The 18,579-nt window shown below is 42.7% G+C and overlaps 2 non-coding genes across 2 annotated transcripts; one reads left to right on the top strand and one right to left on the bottom strand.

Moving 5' to 3' along the window:
- Positions 1 to 17,517: 17,517 nt before the first annotated feature.
- On the bottom strand, positions 17,518 to 17,592 carry Trnas-cga. Its single transcript has one exon. It is a non-coding gene; the product is annotated as a tRNA-Ser (tRNA).
- Positions 17,593 to 18,092: 500 nt separating this feature from the next.
- Positions 18,093 to 18,167, top strand: Trnas-uga. The gene has a single exon. It is a non-coding gene; the product is annotated as a tRNA-Ser (tRNA).
- The last annotated feature ends 412 nt before the right edge of the window (positions 18,168 to 18,579 follow it).

Below are 18,579 nucleotides of genomic sequence, written 5' to 3'. Positions count from 1 at the left end.
ACAAGGCAAGGCGTCTCTATGACATAGCGGAAGCTCTATGCGACACGGTCGTTGGCTTACAAACCATCGGCACCACGACTTACCAACACTGGCACAGCCACACTGTTCCTCTCACCATCCTTGAAGAATCAAATTCCGTCCATGGCTAACGATAGCCTTGATACGGCCACTAATGAAGTGTCAGTGTTGAATTGACCACTGGTTGGGCGTCGACCATCGTAAACTAACAATGATGGTAGCCAATGTAGTTAGTAGTTGTTTTACCTATTGCCTGTAACTTGAAATTCCACCGTCAGAGGGTGGTATGGGACTTCAAGTCCCACCACCACATGTTCAACGTGCACTCCAGTGATGTCTTTGGAATGACATCATTGTAGAATGGGACAGTTTTGCCATCCACTAAGACAGTAAGACTGTGATCTACTGGTGACGATGTACTGCAAAAAGAAAATAAATAAATAAATATCTGGCAGCCCATTGGTGAGCCGTCTCATTGAAATATTATGCAGCTTCCACAACATTGTCCGACGGGACGCCCGTAAACCAGTGAAGATGTTGTATATTTGTCCAGTTTTCAAGAAATACTAAAAATATAAATCTCGTGTGGGTAGGGCTTCCCGTCGGGTAGACCGTTCGCCAGGTGGAAGTCTATCGATTTGACATCACTTCGGCGATTTGCGTGTCGATGGGGATGTAATGATGATGATTAGGACAACACAACACCCAGCCCCTGAGTAAAGAAAACCTCCGATCCAGCCGGGAGTCAAATCCGGGCCCTTAGGATTGACATTCTATCACGCTGAACACTCAGCTACCAGCGGCGGACGTAAGAACTACTGCAAGTTCCAAACACTCATTAATCCGTGGAATTTGCAAATCCATGCAAACATATTTCGAAGTCGCCCTGCTCGTACTTAGCAAAATTGCGGACACCTTAGGTCGCGACTTCCTCGCCTCTCACAGATACTTTCAACTACTTTGCTGGAGTTCTTGAGATTCACTACTCGAGGACAAGATAACCATCGAGTATGCAAGCTTTTGGTCCATCGTTGCGAAAAGTCTTGTGAAACATTTCCCATGCATCTTAACAAACACATATCTTATACTAAACAGATATTCATAACGTACCCAACCTTGACTGAAATTTCTCAGCTCTCCAATAATCTTTACCCTATTTTGTTGAGATCTTTGCGATTATAAGACATTTAAAAAAAAGTTCACCTGCCGTCGTCGTACTTGATGCACTACCACGTGCGCCGATCACAAAGTCTGAAATCTGCCGTCTGCTCAGCCAAATGACTCAAACCTGCCGCCATCTACTGGTAAACGCTGCGGATTTTGCGCGGACCGCCTCTGACAAGGAAACCACAAGGCAGTCGGAGATGCGTAACTTTTACAGGGTGTTTTTCAGTGCATATTACACACTTATAGAGATCGTAGAGAGTACGTAGTAGGTCAGGTCTTACATAGGAACCCGTGTCCGGAAGCATCATCCAGTTGTACATTTTATTTTTATTTTATTTATTTATTTTTTATTTATTTTTTTTTTTTTTTTTGAGTTATCAGTTGCGGTCCGTCACGGATTCCTCTGCTGTGCCAACCTCTTCATCTCAGAGTAGCACTGACGCATTACGTCTTCAATTATTTGCCGGATGTGTTCTAATCTTTCTCTTCCTCAACAGTTTTTACCGTCTACAGCTCCCTCTAGAACCATGGAAGTTACTCCGTGATGTTTTAACGGATCTCCTATCATCCTGTCCCTTCTTCTTCTCAGTGTTTACCATACATTCCTTTCCTCTCCGATTCTGCTCAGAACCTCCTCGTTTCCTACCTTAGCAACCCATTTGATTTACAACATTTGTCGGCAGCACCAAATGCTTCGATTCTCTTCTATTCCTGTTTTCCCAGAGGTAAGGCTCCCTGTATCGTAAACGAAGGAGTCGAAAGTCACAAGAGAAAACCGTTTTGATTACCTGTGACAGTCGAGTACATTTACCGGTTCTGTTGTTGCTAAGATTGTTGGGTAGGCAACTTCCAGAGGTGGTAGCATGGAGCAAGAAAAGAGAAACATTCCCAGTAAACAAGGGCTTCAAAATACATACCTTAGGAGCTTTGAGCACTTGTTCATCTTCTACTGTGAAACACATATCCTCTACCGAACAAGTGCTCATAGCTGTCAAGTTATTTTAGAGCCAATGTTTACCAGACTTTTTTTTCTGTTTTGGGCCATACTACTACCTCCGAAAGTTGCCTAGCCTACCATCTTAGCAACAAGGGTAGCAGTACATGTACTCCACTGTCACAGGTATCAGAACGGCTTCTGCTTATAGCTTTCGACTCGTTCAAGGCACTTACCTCAAACTGATACATTTAACATTCTGCATCATCCTCTAAAGTTTATAACATCATCACGGAATCACCATGTACGTACAAATACAATTACAGACATCGGTGTCTGTAGCTTTGGCACTCTGTATCGCGTCGGATGTCTTTACAGGACGTGAGTTCCCACGTAAACTTGCTGTACTAAGTCCCCTCTACAGCTTCTAGAAGCGGGTTACATTAATTGTGAAACACCCTGTGTATCTATAGCACGTAAAGTTAGGAACTAAATTATCAGTTCCGCAAAGCATTTCAATGAAAATCTCGCTAGTTCTCGAGGAAATCGAATCTGAAGATTTCCTGATGTCTTTATTGCCCAAAAGGAATGCATTGCTTCCGACTATCCGTATGGCTATGCGGTAAAATGCTCGCATGTCGTATGAGTGGCCGAGATACTGTTGATGACAGTGTTAAATTTCAAACAAACATGCATATTTATCGTGAAGCGTAAAAAACGTAAGAATGAAAAATCTAATTTGTTACTTTTTAATTTAAATGTTCTTTATTGATAATCTATTTCAAAAGAATAGTAAATAAGAACTTACATTTGAAATGGAATCCGAATTTTTGTGTGGGATGTGTAATTAAAAATAGGGTCACATACATTTGCCATAAACGTGACAAATAGGTATAAGATTTTATGTTTAAGTGAAGTTGGTATTCGAACTGAACAGGGAAAAATACGAAAAAATACTGAACAGAACGGGATTCTAACTAGCTATTGCCAGTCTTGAGTGGTACTCATTATTACCCAAACTTTTTTATTTTTATTTATTTTTTTATTTTTTTTTGCTTCAGGGAAATACTAGTAGAACATGCATTTCCTTTTAAAAATTTGTATCGCCAGAGAAACGAGCCCATGAATCCAAAGTGGCACCGAGCTTTCTGCCACAGAGCTACATCGTCCGTGGAGGAAAATCAACGTCACGTTAGGTTGCTAAAGACGATCGGAAAAATTAAAAGTCGATTGTCTCGACCGTTTTTTATAGCTGCAATGGTCAGTTTTGGAATACTGATATCTGATTCCTGAAGTTCACGTGCCATAAATGTAAGAAATTTCAAAATTCCGATGGCCGTATGGCCATATGGTCATCTTGTGAGTAAGATCTAGCACGGCTAGCATGCCCCCTCGGCTGTCAAACACATCCCGCAGTCGGTCGCGCCTACTTTCTCGGTCACAAGAAGACACGCGCCCGCGAGAGCGACTGCATTTTAAAGTTCTGACGTTCTGCATTCTGAACGTAGCCCTGTGTGGAACGGTAAAAGATACAGACAAGACGAGTCTAAAGTTTTGGAAATATGGTAAACCAGAAAAATGCTGAAGTTTATATGAAAAGATAGGTTGACTAATGACGAGTGGGGGAGAACTGGTCAGAACGACAAACCTTGGCTGAAAGAAGCATCGCTAGGTGCGACACTTCCTGAGGCATTAAGAAGTCTTAAATTTGATGTTGGAGGTAAGTGTATGGGTTCAGAATTGTAGAGTGAGTCCTAGACATGAGTATCGTAAGGAGAGTCAAGTTGCCCTATGTTGCAGAAGGTACGCAGAGATAAGTCTTGCTCATGGCAGATTAACGTAGAAAACTCCATCAAACTAGCCGGGACCTGAAGTCCTCAACAACGGTACATGGGGGATCTCTCAGCTCATTTAATTATAGTTGAAAATAACGCACAGAGCTTCTATCGAAAGTCATCACTGGATTAGGCGAACAATAATGAAGCACGCTACAATACACGAAGGACAATCATTGTTTTATAATCCTATACCCTATGACCTATTGTTTACACATATAAATCTGTGCTCCTCGAATGCATGGCTTGAATTATCGGCACCCTATTATTAGGTGGATATAAACTGCACCCATCCATGAGCAATTAACCTTGACTTGGTGGGGTGGCTTAAATGTCTTAACGATACAGACAGCCTTTCCGTAGGTACAACAACGACGGAAGGGCGTATTGGGAGAGGTCAGACTAACCCATGGTCCCTGAGGTGGGGCAGCGGTCTTTTCAGTACTTGCAATAAAATAATTAACTCATAATGCCATGTAATATTAAGCAACGTGGACTTTCTAGTCTGGGACTGTAAATAGGTAAAAGCAAGGGGAAACTTCTGCTGTCAATTTTTCTCGAGGGCATACGTCTTTACTGTATCGCTTAATGGTGACGGCATCGTCGTGGGTAAAATATTCTGGAGGTAATGTAATGCCACATCCGGATCTCCAGTCATGGATTATTGAGGAAGATATCATCAATAGGAACAAAACTGGCATTCTACAGTTTGGAGCGTGGAATGTTGCATTCCGTGATCGGGTAGGTATTATTTAAGGTAGAGAATTTAAAGAAGCAAGTAGGTTTAGCGGTAATTACTTCTAGGAATAAAAGGACTTTTAAGGTGATACAGGGTTACAAAAGCAAATGCAGATAGGGGTAATCCAGGATTAAGGCTAATAATTAATAATATAATTTAGGATGACAATTATTGAACTATATGAAATTAAATCGTCATGACGTGTGAACGGTTTGCTTTAGGACGTTCGAAATTCATGGTTAGCCGCGGGGCATCCAGGGAATTAGCGACGCACCCCGCTTTCATTTGGATCGGTTCGTCAATAAGCAAGACTGGTGCTCCTGTGGCACTGAGAATCCGCATTTCACGATCTAGAAGCCTCTCCACCCTCAACGGATGACTGTGTGGTGTACAGTGTCCACCCACGAAATAATCGGTGCGATATTCCTTGATAGCACGTTGGCTACCGAATGGTACGTGAAGATTTTGGAAGATGATTTGATTCCCATTATCCAAAGCGACCCTGATTTCGACAAGATGTGGTTAATGCAAGACGGAGCTCGACCCCATCAAAGTAAGAGAGTGTTTGATATCCTGGAGGAGCTCTTTTGGGACCGCGTTCTGGCTCTGGGGTACCCAGACGCCACTGGCATGAGCCTCGATTGGCCGCCATCTTCTCTGACCTGAACACATCTGACTCCTGTTTGTGGAACTATATTACAAAAAAAAAAAAAATGGTTCAAATGGCTCTGAGCACTATGGGACTTAACATCTGTGGTCGTCAGTCCCCTAGAACTTTGAACTACTTAAACTTAACTAACCCAAGGACATCACACACATCCATGCCCGAGGCAGGATTCCAACCTGCGACCGTAGCAGTCGCGCGGTTCCGGACTCAGCGCCTAGAACCGCAAGACCACCGCTGCCGGCGAACTATATTACAGACAAGGTGTACAGCAACAACCCTAAAACCATTGCTGAGCTGAAAACAGCCATTGAGGAGTTCATCGAGAACTTCGATGTTCCGACACTTCAGCGGGTCATGCAGAATTTCGCTATTTGTCTACGCCTCATCATCGCCTATGATGCTAGGCATATCGAAAATGTTATAACCTTAATCTGAATATCTGTAGTGACATTTACATGTTTAATAAAGTAATTTCACTCCGTAATTTGTAACTAATGTACGATGTTTTTTCATAGAGTTCAATAATTGTCATCCTGTGCCAATGTGACTAAGCTTCTATGAACAACACACTGTATTATCGTAGCCAAGTTACACACGATACGAACACTAAACACTGTACTACAAGTTTATAAGGCAACTAGCTCTGCACTGAAGAAGAGATTGGAAGAGTGTATGGTGCAGTAAAGGAAATTACTCAGATAGTTACGTGCGACGAAAACTCGATAGTAGGACAAAGGACAAAAGTAAAAGTACGAGTAGAATAACTTGGACTGGAGGAATAGAATGAATAAGCTGCTGGGTGGAATTTTTCACGAAGCATAATTTAATCAGCATTGACACCAGGTTGAAGAATGACGAAAGGAAGTGGAATACGTTGAAGAGATCCGCGGGCAGTCGAAGGTTTGAGAGTGAACATACAAGGGGCATTGAAACGAAAACGAAACGTATGGAAAAAATTAAGTAATACCTTCATCGTTTCATAAACAATCCCCGTATCTGTTAATAAATTTATGGAGTTGTGAAACAAGTCGATCAATGCCTTCATGGAAAAATGCTTGCGGCTGCCTACAGAAAAGTGATGGATCCATGAGTGCACTTCCTCGACCGAGGCAAATCTACGGCCACGAATAGCTTCCTTCTGAGTTCCAAAACTATGGGTCGCAAGGGGAGGGATCTAGACTGTATGGTAGATGTGACAGGTCTGCAACGCGAAACTTCCCCAGCGTAGTCGAAATAACCTTGGCAACATGTGGACGGGCAACATAGTTTTGTAGGCAACCGCAAACATGTTCCATGAAGGAACTGATCGTCGTTTTTGACAGCGAAATAAATTCATTAACTATTATTGAGACTACTTTCGAAATAATAAACAGTTTAATTGCTCCTTTTTCATCTGTTTCGTTTTGCCCCGACTTTTATATAACCGTTAGGTTGCGTTTTCGAAACCATATTTTAAACGTAAGACATTTCCATAGGCAGATGTGGACTCTGCCCACAATTTATTGCTCTTGGACTGCAGATTAAAACTGCAGAAATCGCAGAAATATAGGGAATTAAGAATACAGGACCTGTTAAGTCGAATTAACAAGAAGGTGTTGAGATTTCCAGAATGAACGACGTTAGATTGAAACAGAGGAAAGAAATGCAGGCCGTGCGGTTAAAGGCGCTGCAGTCTGGAACCGCAAGACCGCTACGGTCGCAGGTTCGCATCCTGCCTCGAGCATGGATGTTTGTGATGTCCTTAGGTTAGTTAGGTTTAACTAGTTCTAAGTTCTAGGGGACTAATGACCTCAGCAGTTGAGTCCCATAGTGCTCAGAGCCATTTTTGAAAGAAATGCAATAGAAGACGAAAGGTTAGTATTGTAAAATGCAGTATGTAGGCAGCAGAGGATAGATAAAGCAGCCATGCCTAATAGAACTCGTTGCATATAACAGGGTAACTGACTTTAATTCACGGAACGAGAAATTGGAAAATGAAAAGGTTATTTACAACTTGTACAGTAACCATACTGCAATTATAACAGTCAGAGGTCATGAAAGGGAAACAATACTAGAGAGAAGTCAGACAGGGCTATACCTTATTACGGGCATTACTCAGTCTGTACATTGTGCAAACAGCAAAACAACCCCACGATTCAAGGCCAGGGAGAAGGAATAAAAAGTTAGAAGTTTACCTATGGCATGGACAGCAAATGACCTGGAAGCGCAGTTGAATAGAATGGTTAGTGTGCTGTAAAGAGATTAGAAGATGAATACCAGAAAAAGGATACAAATCTCATGAAATATAGTCGAATTACGTCAAGTGCTGCTTAAGGTATTACATTGGGAAACGAGACGCTAGAAGTAGTAGGTGAGTATAGTTATTTGGGCATGAAAATGACCGTGGATGGCCGCAGTAGAGAGGATATAAATTGATAAAAGCGAGAAAAGCATTTAAGATGAAAAGGAATTTGTTAAAATTTAATATGAATTTATGTGTTGCGTATTTTAAGAATGTATTTGTCTGGGATGCGACGTTTTACCGACATGCATCGTGAATGATACGCAGTTTAGGCAAGAAGAGGAAGTATATTATAGAAATATGATGCTATAAACTATGACTGGAAATTAGATAACCTGATAGAATGAGTAATGAGGAGATAGTGAATCGGAGAGGCCTTAAATTGATGGCAAAACTACTAAAAGAAGTGGTCAATAGGTAGGGCATGTCAACTGTGTAACGAAGAGGGATGTGAAGGGGTAAGAATTGTAGAGGGATACCTAGGCATGAATGCAGCAAACAGTTTCCAATGGATGTCGGTTGTCGTGATTACGTAGAGATGAAGAGTCTTGCACTGGATAGAGTAGCGTGGAGAGCTATGTCACACATGTCTTTATAGTGAAGGCAACAACAAAAACAGTAATAACATGGACTGCAAAGAATACATTGTCTTAGCCCTATTATTAGACAAGAAACTGGATCCACCATCGTACTGTTTATAAATTACGTGGTTCATCATTTTACTAGCCTTTCCTTTTCGGTCTAATGAGCATACACAGCATTTTATCTTCGTTAACTGTTAGCCGTCTTTGTCGATCCCGTATTGGACGGAAGGGTAAGGAGCGTGGCATTCTGGTGCGTGTACCTACCGCTGTTATTAATTAGCCACTGCGGAAGGAGGAGAATGCGAGGCAGTCAGGCACCCAGGGTGAACGTGTTTTGTTTCGCTGCCGCCGTTTGAGCGCCGAATCCGCGGGGAGGTCTGTGTCGGCTAATTAACCCTTTTGTGCTCGCAGTGCGCTCCCCTCCCGCCGCGCACAGTATTTCTGGATATACTGCGCAGACAGCCCGGCGCGGGCCGGAATTCCTGCCTGCTGTGCTGAGGGGGTGGCCGAGCCAAGTGCGCAGGGGCCATGCTGCGCAAGTGACGTAATACGCCGCTGCGTATGTTACGTCGCACCACCCTTCTCCCGACTGCTGCTTTGATCCGTAGTCCGCGCAAGAGCTCGAGACAAGGGGCCGACGAATGAATGCGATTATTGCCTCCGTGGCGATATCTCATTATTCGTGTCAGCTAATTTACAGATATATTCGTTTTGTAAATAAAAACACATTTTTTTTACTCCACTTTATGTTATTTGTTCCAGACAGGTTTCATAGTTTACCTTAAGGTATCTTCAGTTGAATCTAAAGTGGTATAGTTTTGTTCAGGTATGCAATATTTGTAGATACAGTTCACGTTTTATTTTATATGAAAATAAGTGATTACTTACAGTTACTCGAGTTATTGGCAGGAATCTACGTTTCTTCTTATTTGGTCATATGCTGCATTATAACTTCACTTACGAAACACAAGCACATTTTCACGTCCCGAACTTTTTCTTAAACAGTTCAATGTTCTCTGCAGCAATTGCTGTGGAGCAGCATTATGATTCTTTCAATAGCTGAGGATACAGATAAAATGGTAGAATAACACTCTGTTGTTCTTGTTGTGGTCTTCAGTCCTGAGACTGGTTTGATGCAGCTCTCCATGCTACTCTATCCTGTGCAAGTTTCTTCACCTCCCAGTACTTAATGCAACCTACATCCTTCTCAATCTACTTAGTGTATTCATCTCTTGGTCTCCCTCTACGATTTTTACTCTCCACGCTGCCCTCCAATGCTAAATTTGTGATCTCTTGATGCCTCAGAACATGTCCTACCAACCGATCCCTTCTTCTTGTCAAGTTGTGCCACAAACTCCTCTTCTCCCCAATTCTATTCAATACCTCCTCATTAGTTATGTGATCTACCCATCCAATCTTCAGCATTCTTCTGTAGCACCACATTTCGAAAGCTTCTATTCTCTTCTTGTCCAAACTATTTATCGTCCATGTTTCAGTTCCATACATGGCTACACTCCATACAAATACTTTCAGAAGCGACCTCCTGACACTTAAATCTACACTCGATGTTAACAGATTTATCTTCCTCAGAAATGCTTTCCTTGCCATTGTCAGTCCAGTCCACATTTTATATCTTCTCTAAGAGATGTTATCCACTTTAAGAGATGATTATTATCATAATAATACTTCCCTAGCCCTTTCACTTCACTCTTCGATGAACCTTTTCACAAAACATTTAACACAAAACTCTAATCAGCTGAACACCAAAACTTGGAACCACTCTCTGACAGCTGTTGCATTCAGACTCAACTTTCTACCTCATGCACACACACACACACACACACACACACACACACACACACACACACTTCCTCCTTCTCACACTCTCCCTTTCTCTGTCTAATTCCCTCTCCCCCCCCCCCCCCGGCCACACACCCCCACAGATATAAAGAGAACAAAAATGACGAGACGTTAGTTTTAGTTTTCGGCATGCACTTCGTAAAGTGCACATGAAGAAACCAAACAGGAAGAGAGATAAAATGAACACTCAGTAGTTACCACTTCGAATCACAGTTTTGGGTAAAATATCTGCAGCTAGTGACAGAGGAAAAACAGCATTCCACAGTAATTAGTGTGAAGAACATGAAAATTATGATTAAAAATATTTGTATAGTGAAAATACGCTTTTGTGTCGTAAATGAAGTTCCAATGTGATCCCCACCATGTGACCTGATTAGTGGAAACGCAGATGGCAGCCACAAATCAGAATAGGTGTAAGTAATCAATAAAAGGCGTAAACTAAGGTGTGAACTGTTCTATAATCAGCATCAATGGCCTTCCCGCAATGGTAAAAACCAGTTCTCGTCAGATCACGAAAGAGCTGTCGAGCATGGCTAGCACAGATGGTGGCCATCTGTGTCTGCCGAACACTGTTGGCATGCGGGTTGCACTCAGCCCCTGTGAGACCAATTGAGGAGCTACTTGCTTGAGAATTAGCGACTACGGTCACGAAAACTGACAACGTCAGGGAGAGCGGTGTGCTGACCACATGCCCTTGCATGTCCGCATCCAGTGACGCCTATCGGCGGAGGATGACACGGCGCCCGGTCGGTACCGTTGGGGCTTCCGAGGCTTCTTCGGACGGAGACAAACATTGTTTTACAATCTGCAAATGTCTCATATCAAAATGAAACTGTATCATTCTAAATTCCATTTAAGAAGGTTTAAAGTAAAAAAGCGCATCGCTCATGGAGCAAATAAAATACATTGCAGCAAGAAAAGCAATGGATTCTTATTTACAAAACAAATAATTCTGTGCTTGTTGCGAATAACAGTACGCAAAAACTGCTAATTTATAGAAGCACATCTTTTTCAGTGTCATTGTATCTTAGTTGAAACAACTCTGGCGAGATTCCAGTGTTTCGTTTTTATGTTCACATTAATTCTCTTCTAAAACTGTTTGTACAACTATCTTTTTCATAAATGCGTTTCCATTTCGCAGCACTGCCTACTTCATTTCCTACGAATTTTCGTAAACATATTGTAATATCGCTCCTACTTCAGTGCATCATCTATAATCTCCACTCTTGAGTGCGCAGAGCTATTATTCGAAAGGAAAGAAAGAAAAAAAAAGATATTAAGGTTTTCTTGACAGAAGTTACATATGTTAAAACAGTGTCAGCACGTTCAGTATCAGTGAATTGTACAATTACCGCATTCGTGTGTCTCGTCACGAAATCAGCTATAAGCCATGTTGTGAAGGTTGCGGGACCTACAGCGTACTTAATCACAATTCTGTGAACATTGTGACTCTAAGAGACTTACAATCTGTGTAACTAAAATTCATAGTGGGAGGTACTATCTTTCGCACATCGTGTACCGAAATCAACATTGTGGAAAGTTGCGAAAAAGTTACGTGTGCAGCCGTAAAAAGTCATTGGCGTCATTGTTATGACGGTGGATGTTAACTATGATCAGTGATTGTGGCATGATTTTGGTGCAAGTAATGGAACTCGGCAGAAGTTCCTGTTACTTATTACTACCATCGTGTGACGAAGTCAGTTGTGAAAAGTGCAGCCCAAATCACAGTCTATAACTGGTAGGGTATGCTGAGATATTTATCACATTATTGTGGTTATTATTGTGTGAATGCTTCACCAACGTGCAGCTAGTTAGTGAACATTACAGTATTTACACTTCAGTTGGTGGTGGCAGCATCAAGAGAATAAGCACCTAGGGGATACACGTACGTGCAATTTAGGCACGCGATTGTAAAATATCCGATTCACGAGCCTGTATATTACGTAACATTCTGCAGAGGAATCTTATACGTTATTACCTGTGTTTTAATCTCGTGGGTCACTTGCTCGCTACTTTTCTCGTATTTTGGATACTGTTAATGCACTACGGAAAGTTTTCTTGCAATGGTATCCTATGTCTAAACTCTGTATCGAACAGTGTTGCAGCTTGGAACACTTACAAGCTAGTGACAAATAAAAAAAATCCATTTTGAAACAAGGTGAAATTGTTAACACTTGAAATTTGATTCATTTGGAAATAGCGCATAGTCCTTGATATAACACTTTCCCTTTAATGACGCCAAGACCGTGCGCGACATACGAAGTGTGGCTTCACTCTCTGCATGTTATACACGTTCCGGTCTCATTGATGTGAGCACTGCCTATGTTAGATGTCAACGTGCCATAACAATTCAGAGACGCAGGACACAGTTCACTAGCGTTGGAGGATATATAAAGCGTGTTGGAGGGACGAGGTAAACAGTGGAGTCGTGGTCATAATGCTAAAACAGAGCGATTAATCTGACTCCAAAGAAAGCAAGATCAATGGCTTTCGTGCCAAGGGTGGAAGCATTTTCAAAACAGCTAAGTCTCTAAACTGTTAGCGTACTGATGTGGTTAAAGTATACCGAGCACGGCAAAACGGCGCTGTCCAAAACCGGTGCTAGGGCCAGTCTGGTGCATCACGGGTCATAGATGAGAGGAGTGAACGACGGTTGTGGAAGTGCGTAAGCGGGAATAGATGTGCAGATCTTGAGCAACTAACCGTCCGTATGAACCAAGGGGCTACAACCAGTGTCTCCTGTGAACGACTCTGTGTATGGGCCTCTGCAAAAGCCAACTGGTTCATGAATAAGTGCTGACTGCTGCTCATCAGCGACGAAGGCTGGAATTTAGCACGGCCTCCAGTTCCGCCAGGTGGACGTCCACAGAGTGGCGACTGGCGGCTTTTCAGACAGACAACGGTACATGCTCCGTTGGACTGATGGCTGTCCGCGTGTATCGCATGAAATGTCTGAAAGCCAACACCCTGCTTGCTTTATGGTCTGGGAAATGTTTTCATGGCATTCCCGGGATTAACTCTTCATTCTAGAAGGCACAACGGATCAACACAAGTATGCACCTAACCTTGGGGAACTTGTCCAGTCCTACATGCAGTATCTTTTTTCTCGGTGCGATGGCCTCTACTAGCGGGACAATGCAACCTGTTAGCTGTGGCTCACAGTTTACGAGCGTCGTTCTAAAGGGACCAGGACGAATTTATCGTACTCATCTAGTCGCCGCACTCCCCGGATTTAAGCCCAGTGGTGAATTTGTGGGACCACCTCGGTAGCGCTGTTCGCGCCATGGATCCCGAGCTGACACACCTGGCGCAGCTGGCCAAGGCGCTGGAGTCACCATGGTCCCACGTCCTTCCAGAACCCAGCTGGCTCTTGTGACGCTACAACGCAGTCCTTGTTATGAATTTTTTTCGCTTACTTAACACATGAAACTGTTTGTATACGATGCATTTTCTAGTGTAAATATGTATTGTAAATAGCCTACTATGCTTAAATTATGTAATATTTAACACTGGCAAGTCGGGGCATATTTAGTTAACGTTGAAGTCAGAGAGACTGTTTTGTCGTGCCGCTGGTCGCGGGAGCGCGCTAGCGGGCAGTAGTAGCAGTGACGCCGTGCTCAGAGTAAGACGTACAGTCGAGTGCTGCTGGTCCTAGCTGTGTTACATCTAACGCCTAGTGTGTGGACCTAAGTACGACGGGAAAGTAATGGTCGGCATATCTGGAAGCAAGGCCGGGCAAGTTATTATGCATTAATAGGCATAGTGCTGAAGGAACGAGGCTTTAAATGTGAAGTGCACTGTGGGCCCAAGTCGCAACAGTAAAAGCCCGCTACCACATTGTGTTGCCGCCGTGGACTTCCGTCGATCCACCGACAACGAGGGAAGTAAGCTCTACATAATTTTCGTAGGATAAAATTGTAGAAAGCTTGCCAGTGACTGTGCTTTTCTCTGAAGTTGAACAATTAATAACAAGCACTTTATAATCGAAGTGTTGCAGTTACAATCCAACCGACAATAACACCAAGTAGGTTCTTTCCGATCTTTACCTTATTGAACCGAGTGTATCACGCCATTATCAAGAGATAATATGTTAATTATCAAATTATTTGCATAGACGGTGAAGCGTAAATTTCAGACTGTTTTGAACGATAGGTTATCGTAGTTAATTGTTGCACTTAATAAGCTTACGCCAACCGTAGTAACTTAATAATAGACTGAAGTAATAAATTTGATTATGAATATTTATTTCAATGCATATCCAGCTGAAGTTAGTTCAAGGATATTTCATGAAAACTATAAAACTTGTACCACCTGACAGTCGCCCAATTAATTAATTATTATTGACAATATATTTCATTATCAGTAGATTAAACTGTTCAATGTAATTTTAAAGACAGAATGACAGTCCATTATTCAAAATCTCGCTAGATAATTGTCTGTGTTGTCAACATTGCCCTTAGCTGACAAATTATGAACAAAATACTTTATGAAAGTTAACCATTAATGTTTAAGTGTAGTTAGATTGTTGTGACATTATTTTATATGACTACTGAGCCTGACACAGCACTTACGTAAAAGTCCCCGTTCCACCTGCTACGCTACAAACAGGTAAACTTTATTTGTGACACAATTATTCACGTACTTAACATTACTGTCGCTCATCAGTTGAGGTGGCGACCGATTTTTTAATTGCTTTTACAACTTAATCATTCCTTTCGGCTAAATTTCCACTGGCAACATTTATTTCCAAATTATTTCCATTATTTCATTTACCGATCGTTATTGAATGAAATTACTCATTCAATAACGATCCAGTTATAACGTCTCCTGTTTCCCGCGGAATAATCATTATTTACTTCGGATTCGGATGCCTTATCCCGACACGGGTAAAAAATCATATTTCACGGTCATTGTTAACTTGTAATTTCGCAAATCCCGGGAAGCAGGGATTTCTCTCTTGCTGCATATCTCGAAAGGGCCGCGCTGCAAATAGTGGTTATCGAAGGTTTTGACTTGCGATAGCTTTATTGTGACCGGACACAGTACAATCAGCTTTAAATAACGATAGAGATCCAATGAATTAACACTATCTTCTACGCATATTTAATGTATTAAATAGAAATTACGTGTGTGGAACTAAACAAATTTACAATTACTGCACAAAGCGCATCTTTCTGTCTCACAGTAACAAACACAGTAGGACATGCTGGAAACACCTGAAGGCAGTCCCTAGTGCACTTTATTTCATATGATTCTAAAATCTGTTCCCAGATTGAAACACTGATCAAGAGGTGCCATACGTTCCTAGGTACACCCTTAAGGTACAGCACTGTCCCCTACTATATTGTTTTAGTCACAGATGTTATTGTAGCGTATGGTAGATACATTCCAATTAACAACATTAGACTTTAATGACTGATCCACAGAACTAAAACCAGGCCGGTGTGGCCGAGCGGGTCTAGGGGCTTCAGTCTGGAATTACATGACCGCTACGGTCGCAGGTTCGAATCCTGCCTCCGGCACGGATGTGTGTGATGTCATTAAGTTAGTTAGGATTCAGTAGTTCTAAGTTCTAGGGGACTCTCAGATGTTAAGTCCCATAGTGCTCAGAGCCATTTGAACCATTTGAACAGAACTAAAGACAAACAAGTCATCATGAAGCACTAATTGCTCTCGCTTGAAGCCAACAGCCCTTAAATGATCGCAATGAGTGTTTCATGATGACTTGTTTTTTCTGGGTCTTTAGTTGCGTGAATAAATAATTAGAATTGAAAGTGGGTGACTGTAATATATTTTCCGTACGTTATCAAGACATTCGTAAATAAAAGAGTGTATTTCAAACGAACAGGTTACTCCAGCCCGACAACCTGAAATTTAATATTTCCTGTAGGACGTCTGTATCATTATATCTGCTCTTAACAGTCTGAGCTTATTCCCAAGAGTTAGCTGCTCTCAGTTAGTTAATGACAGACAGAAAACCAATCTGCATTTCGATCGCATGTCCTTGATTCTCGTACAGCAATACGTGCAGTATTGTACTGCGTACATATGCAATAAACTGCCACAAGGGATAAGAAAAGTGAGCAGTAATCTTCCGATTCTCATGTCTAAACTACTCATATCCTGTCGGGACTTCCTGAAAAAATTGACCTAATTCACGTGTTAGCTTGCTGTTTACGCAAATATATATTGAGCAGCTTGAGGCCTGTATAGCTTTCGTGTGTCCTTGCTGTATGGTGCCTCTAGTGAATGCGACAGCATTTGTATAGTTAAAACAATTATCACAGTAGTGGAGCGTTGTACTCAGCGCAAGCGACATATTAAGCAAAGGGAGACGCTCACGAATTACCATCTGAAAATGGGAGTCTTGGCTCAACAAACCGAGATTTCGTTGTAAAGGAGGCGGACGAGACTAGAATAAGGAGGAATTTCCACAGAGCAGGGGTACACACTTAGAAGGGAACGTGGAGGGCTTTGGGTATCGAGAGAAAACAATGAAGGGAGCTTGCCGCTTCTAGACAGAGGGAAGTGTTGGTGCCTGGAAGCGAATCCCTTGAGTCACTCACCGTCATGTGGGTTCCATGGGAAATATGGGCCCCGCAATGACCTTGTGACGTCACACTAGTTGCGTCTCTTGACGTACGTTGCGAACGCTCACGTACACCTTGGCTGAGGCGGGAAATCGGTGTATCAATCAATGGGTACCAAATAAAGTTGTTATGATTGTCCTATGTTACGGAGAGCGTGAGTCTACTTAAGGTTGCTGCTACGAATTATTAAAGTGGTCTCAAATAGTAACTCATTTCCCAGTGGAGACAGTCTCTGCAACATGTAAGACCTGTAGTGTCACGTGCTGTGACGTATCCCTCAGCGCCTGTATATTTCGTTCGCTCCGGTCCCCTGGCGGACTGGAGCTGTTAAGACGTCCACGTCGTTTCAGCCCTCTCTGATAGGCACCAAATGCTGCCATTGCACTTACAAAGGGTGGTCAGAAACAGTGTGAAAAATGCTTGTGAAGGTGTTGCAGGGTAGGTTGTGCTGAGAAATGACTGTTAAAAAAATCGATACACTTTGCCGTTTCAGACTTAAGTAGCATCAATGTTTCGCAATCACGCCGCTGCATATGAAAGGTCAAGCGGCCCACCAGAAACAATTAGTGTGAGCTGTAGTCATAATGTAGATGATAGCGCAAGCTCAGACTTTGCCTCAGTTTCGATCCTTTCTGTCGTCCAATGTCGAATTTTTGTATCGCTCTCTTGTTCGGTTTTAGGAAACCAAATGAAGAACATCTCTGGCGACGCCGTCACTGGCTAGCTGCTCGAATTGTCGCAAACAACCCCCTGATTGGCTGACTTCAATGCTAATTGACTCAGGAACCGAGCAATGTATCGAATTTTTTTCATAAAAATTATTTCTCAGTAGATTAAAACTGTGTGCCCGACCGAGACTCGAACTCGGGACCTTTGCCTTTCGCGGGCAAGTGCTCTACCAACTGAGCTACCGAGGCACGACTCACGCCCGGTACTCACAGCTTTACTTCTGCCAGTACCTCGTCTCCTACCTTCCAAACTTTACAGAAGCTCTCCTGCGAACCTTCTTTCAGGAGTACTAGTTCTGCTAGGTTCGCAGGAGAGCTTCTGTAAAATTTGGAAGGTAGGAGACGAGGTACTGGCAGAAGTAAAGCTGTGAGTACCGGGCGTGAGTCGTGCTTCGGTAGCTCAGTTGGTAGAACACTTGCCCGCAAAAGGCAAAGGTCCCGAGTTCGAGTCTCGGTCGGGCACACAGTTTTAATCTGCCAGGAAGTTTCATATCAGCGCACACTCCGCTGCAGAGTGAAAATCTCATTCTGGAAACATCCCCCAGGCTGTGGCTAAGCCATGTCTCCGCAATATCCTTTCTTTCAGGAGTGCTAGTTCTGCTAGGTTCGCAGGAGAGCTTCTGTAAAGTTTGGAAGGTAGGAGACGAGGTACTGGCAGAAGTACAGCTGTGAGTACCGAGCGTGAGTTGTGCTTCGGTAGCTCAGTTGGTAGAGCACTTGCCCGTGAAAGGCAAAGGTCCCGAGTTCGAGTCTCGGTCGGGCACACAGTTTTAATCTGCCAGGAAGTTTCATATAAGCGCACACTCCGCTGCAGAGTGAAAATCTCATTCTGGATATTTCTCAGTACATCCTGTTTGGCAAGACCCTTACAGACTTATCAGACTGTTTCTGACAACCCTGTGTAAGTGGAAAATAGTGGCAGCCCAACCAGTCAGTTTGTTTCACTCCTGACGATGATGAGGAGATATCCATCGAAATCTTGAGAGTTTTATTCTAAATGACGCTCCTTGATAACCGAGATAATTTAATTGAGGCATGCCGCTATAAAAGACCCCGAGGACACCTCTCACGTGGCTCTTATTTTATCTATTATTAATGTGTTGGCGTAAACTGACGCCAATACCACAGGCGGCAAAGAGGTTGTAAGAAGATCGATAGAGGCCAACAACAAGCTCG

Source organism: Schistocerca americana, chromosome 4 (genome assembly GCF_021461395.2).
Source record: "Schistocerca americana isolate TAMUIC-IGC-003095 chromosome 4, iqSchAmer2.1, whole genome shotgun sequence".
NCBI lineage: Eukaryota > Metazoa > Arthropoda > Insecta > Orthoptera > Acrididae > Schistocerca > Schistocerca americana.
Note: the sequence above shows the minus strand (reverse complement) of the source record. Positions and strands in the feature narration are given on the sequence as shown.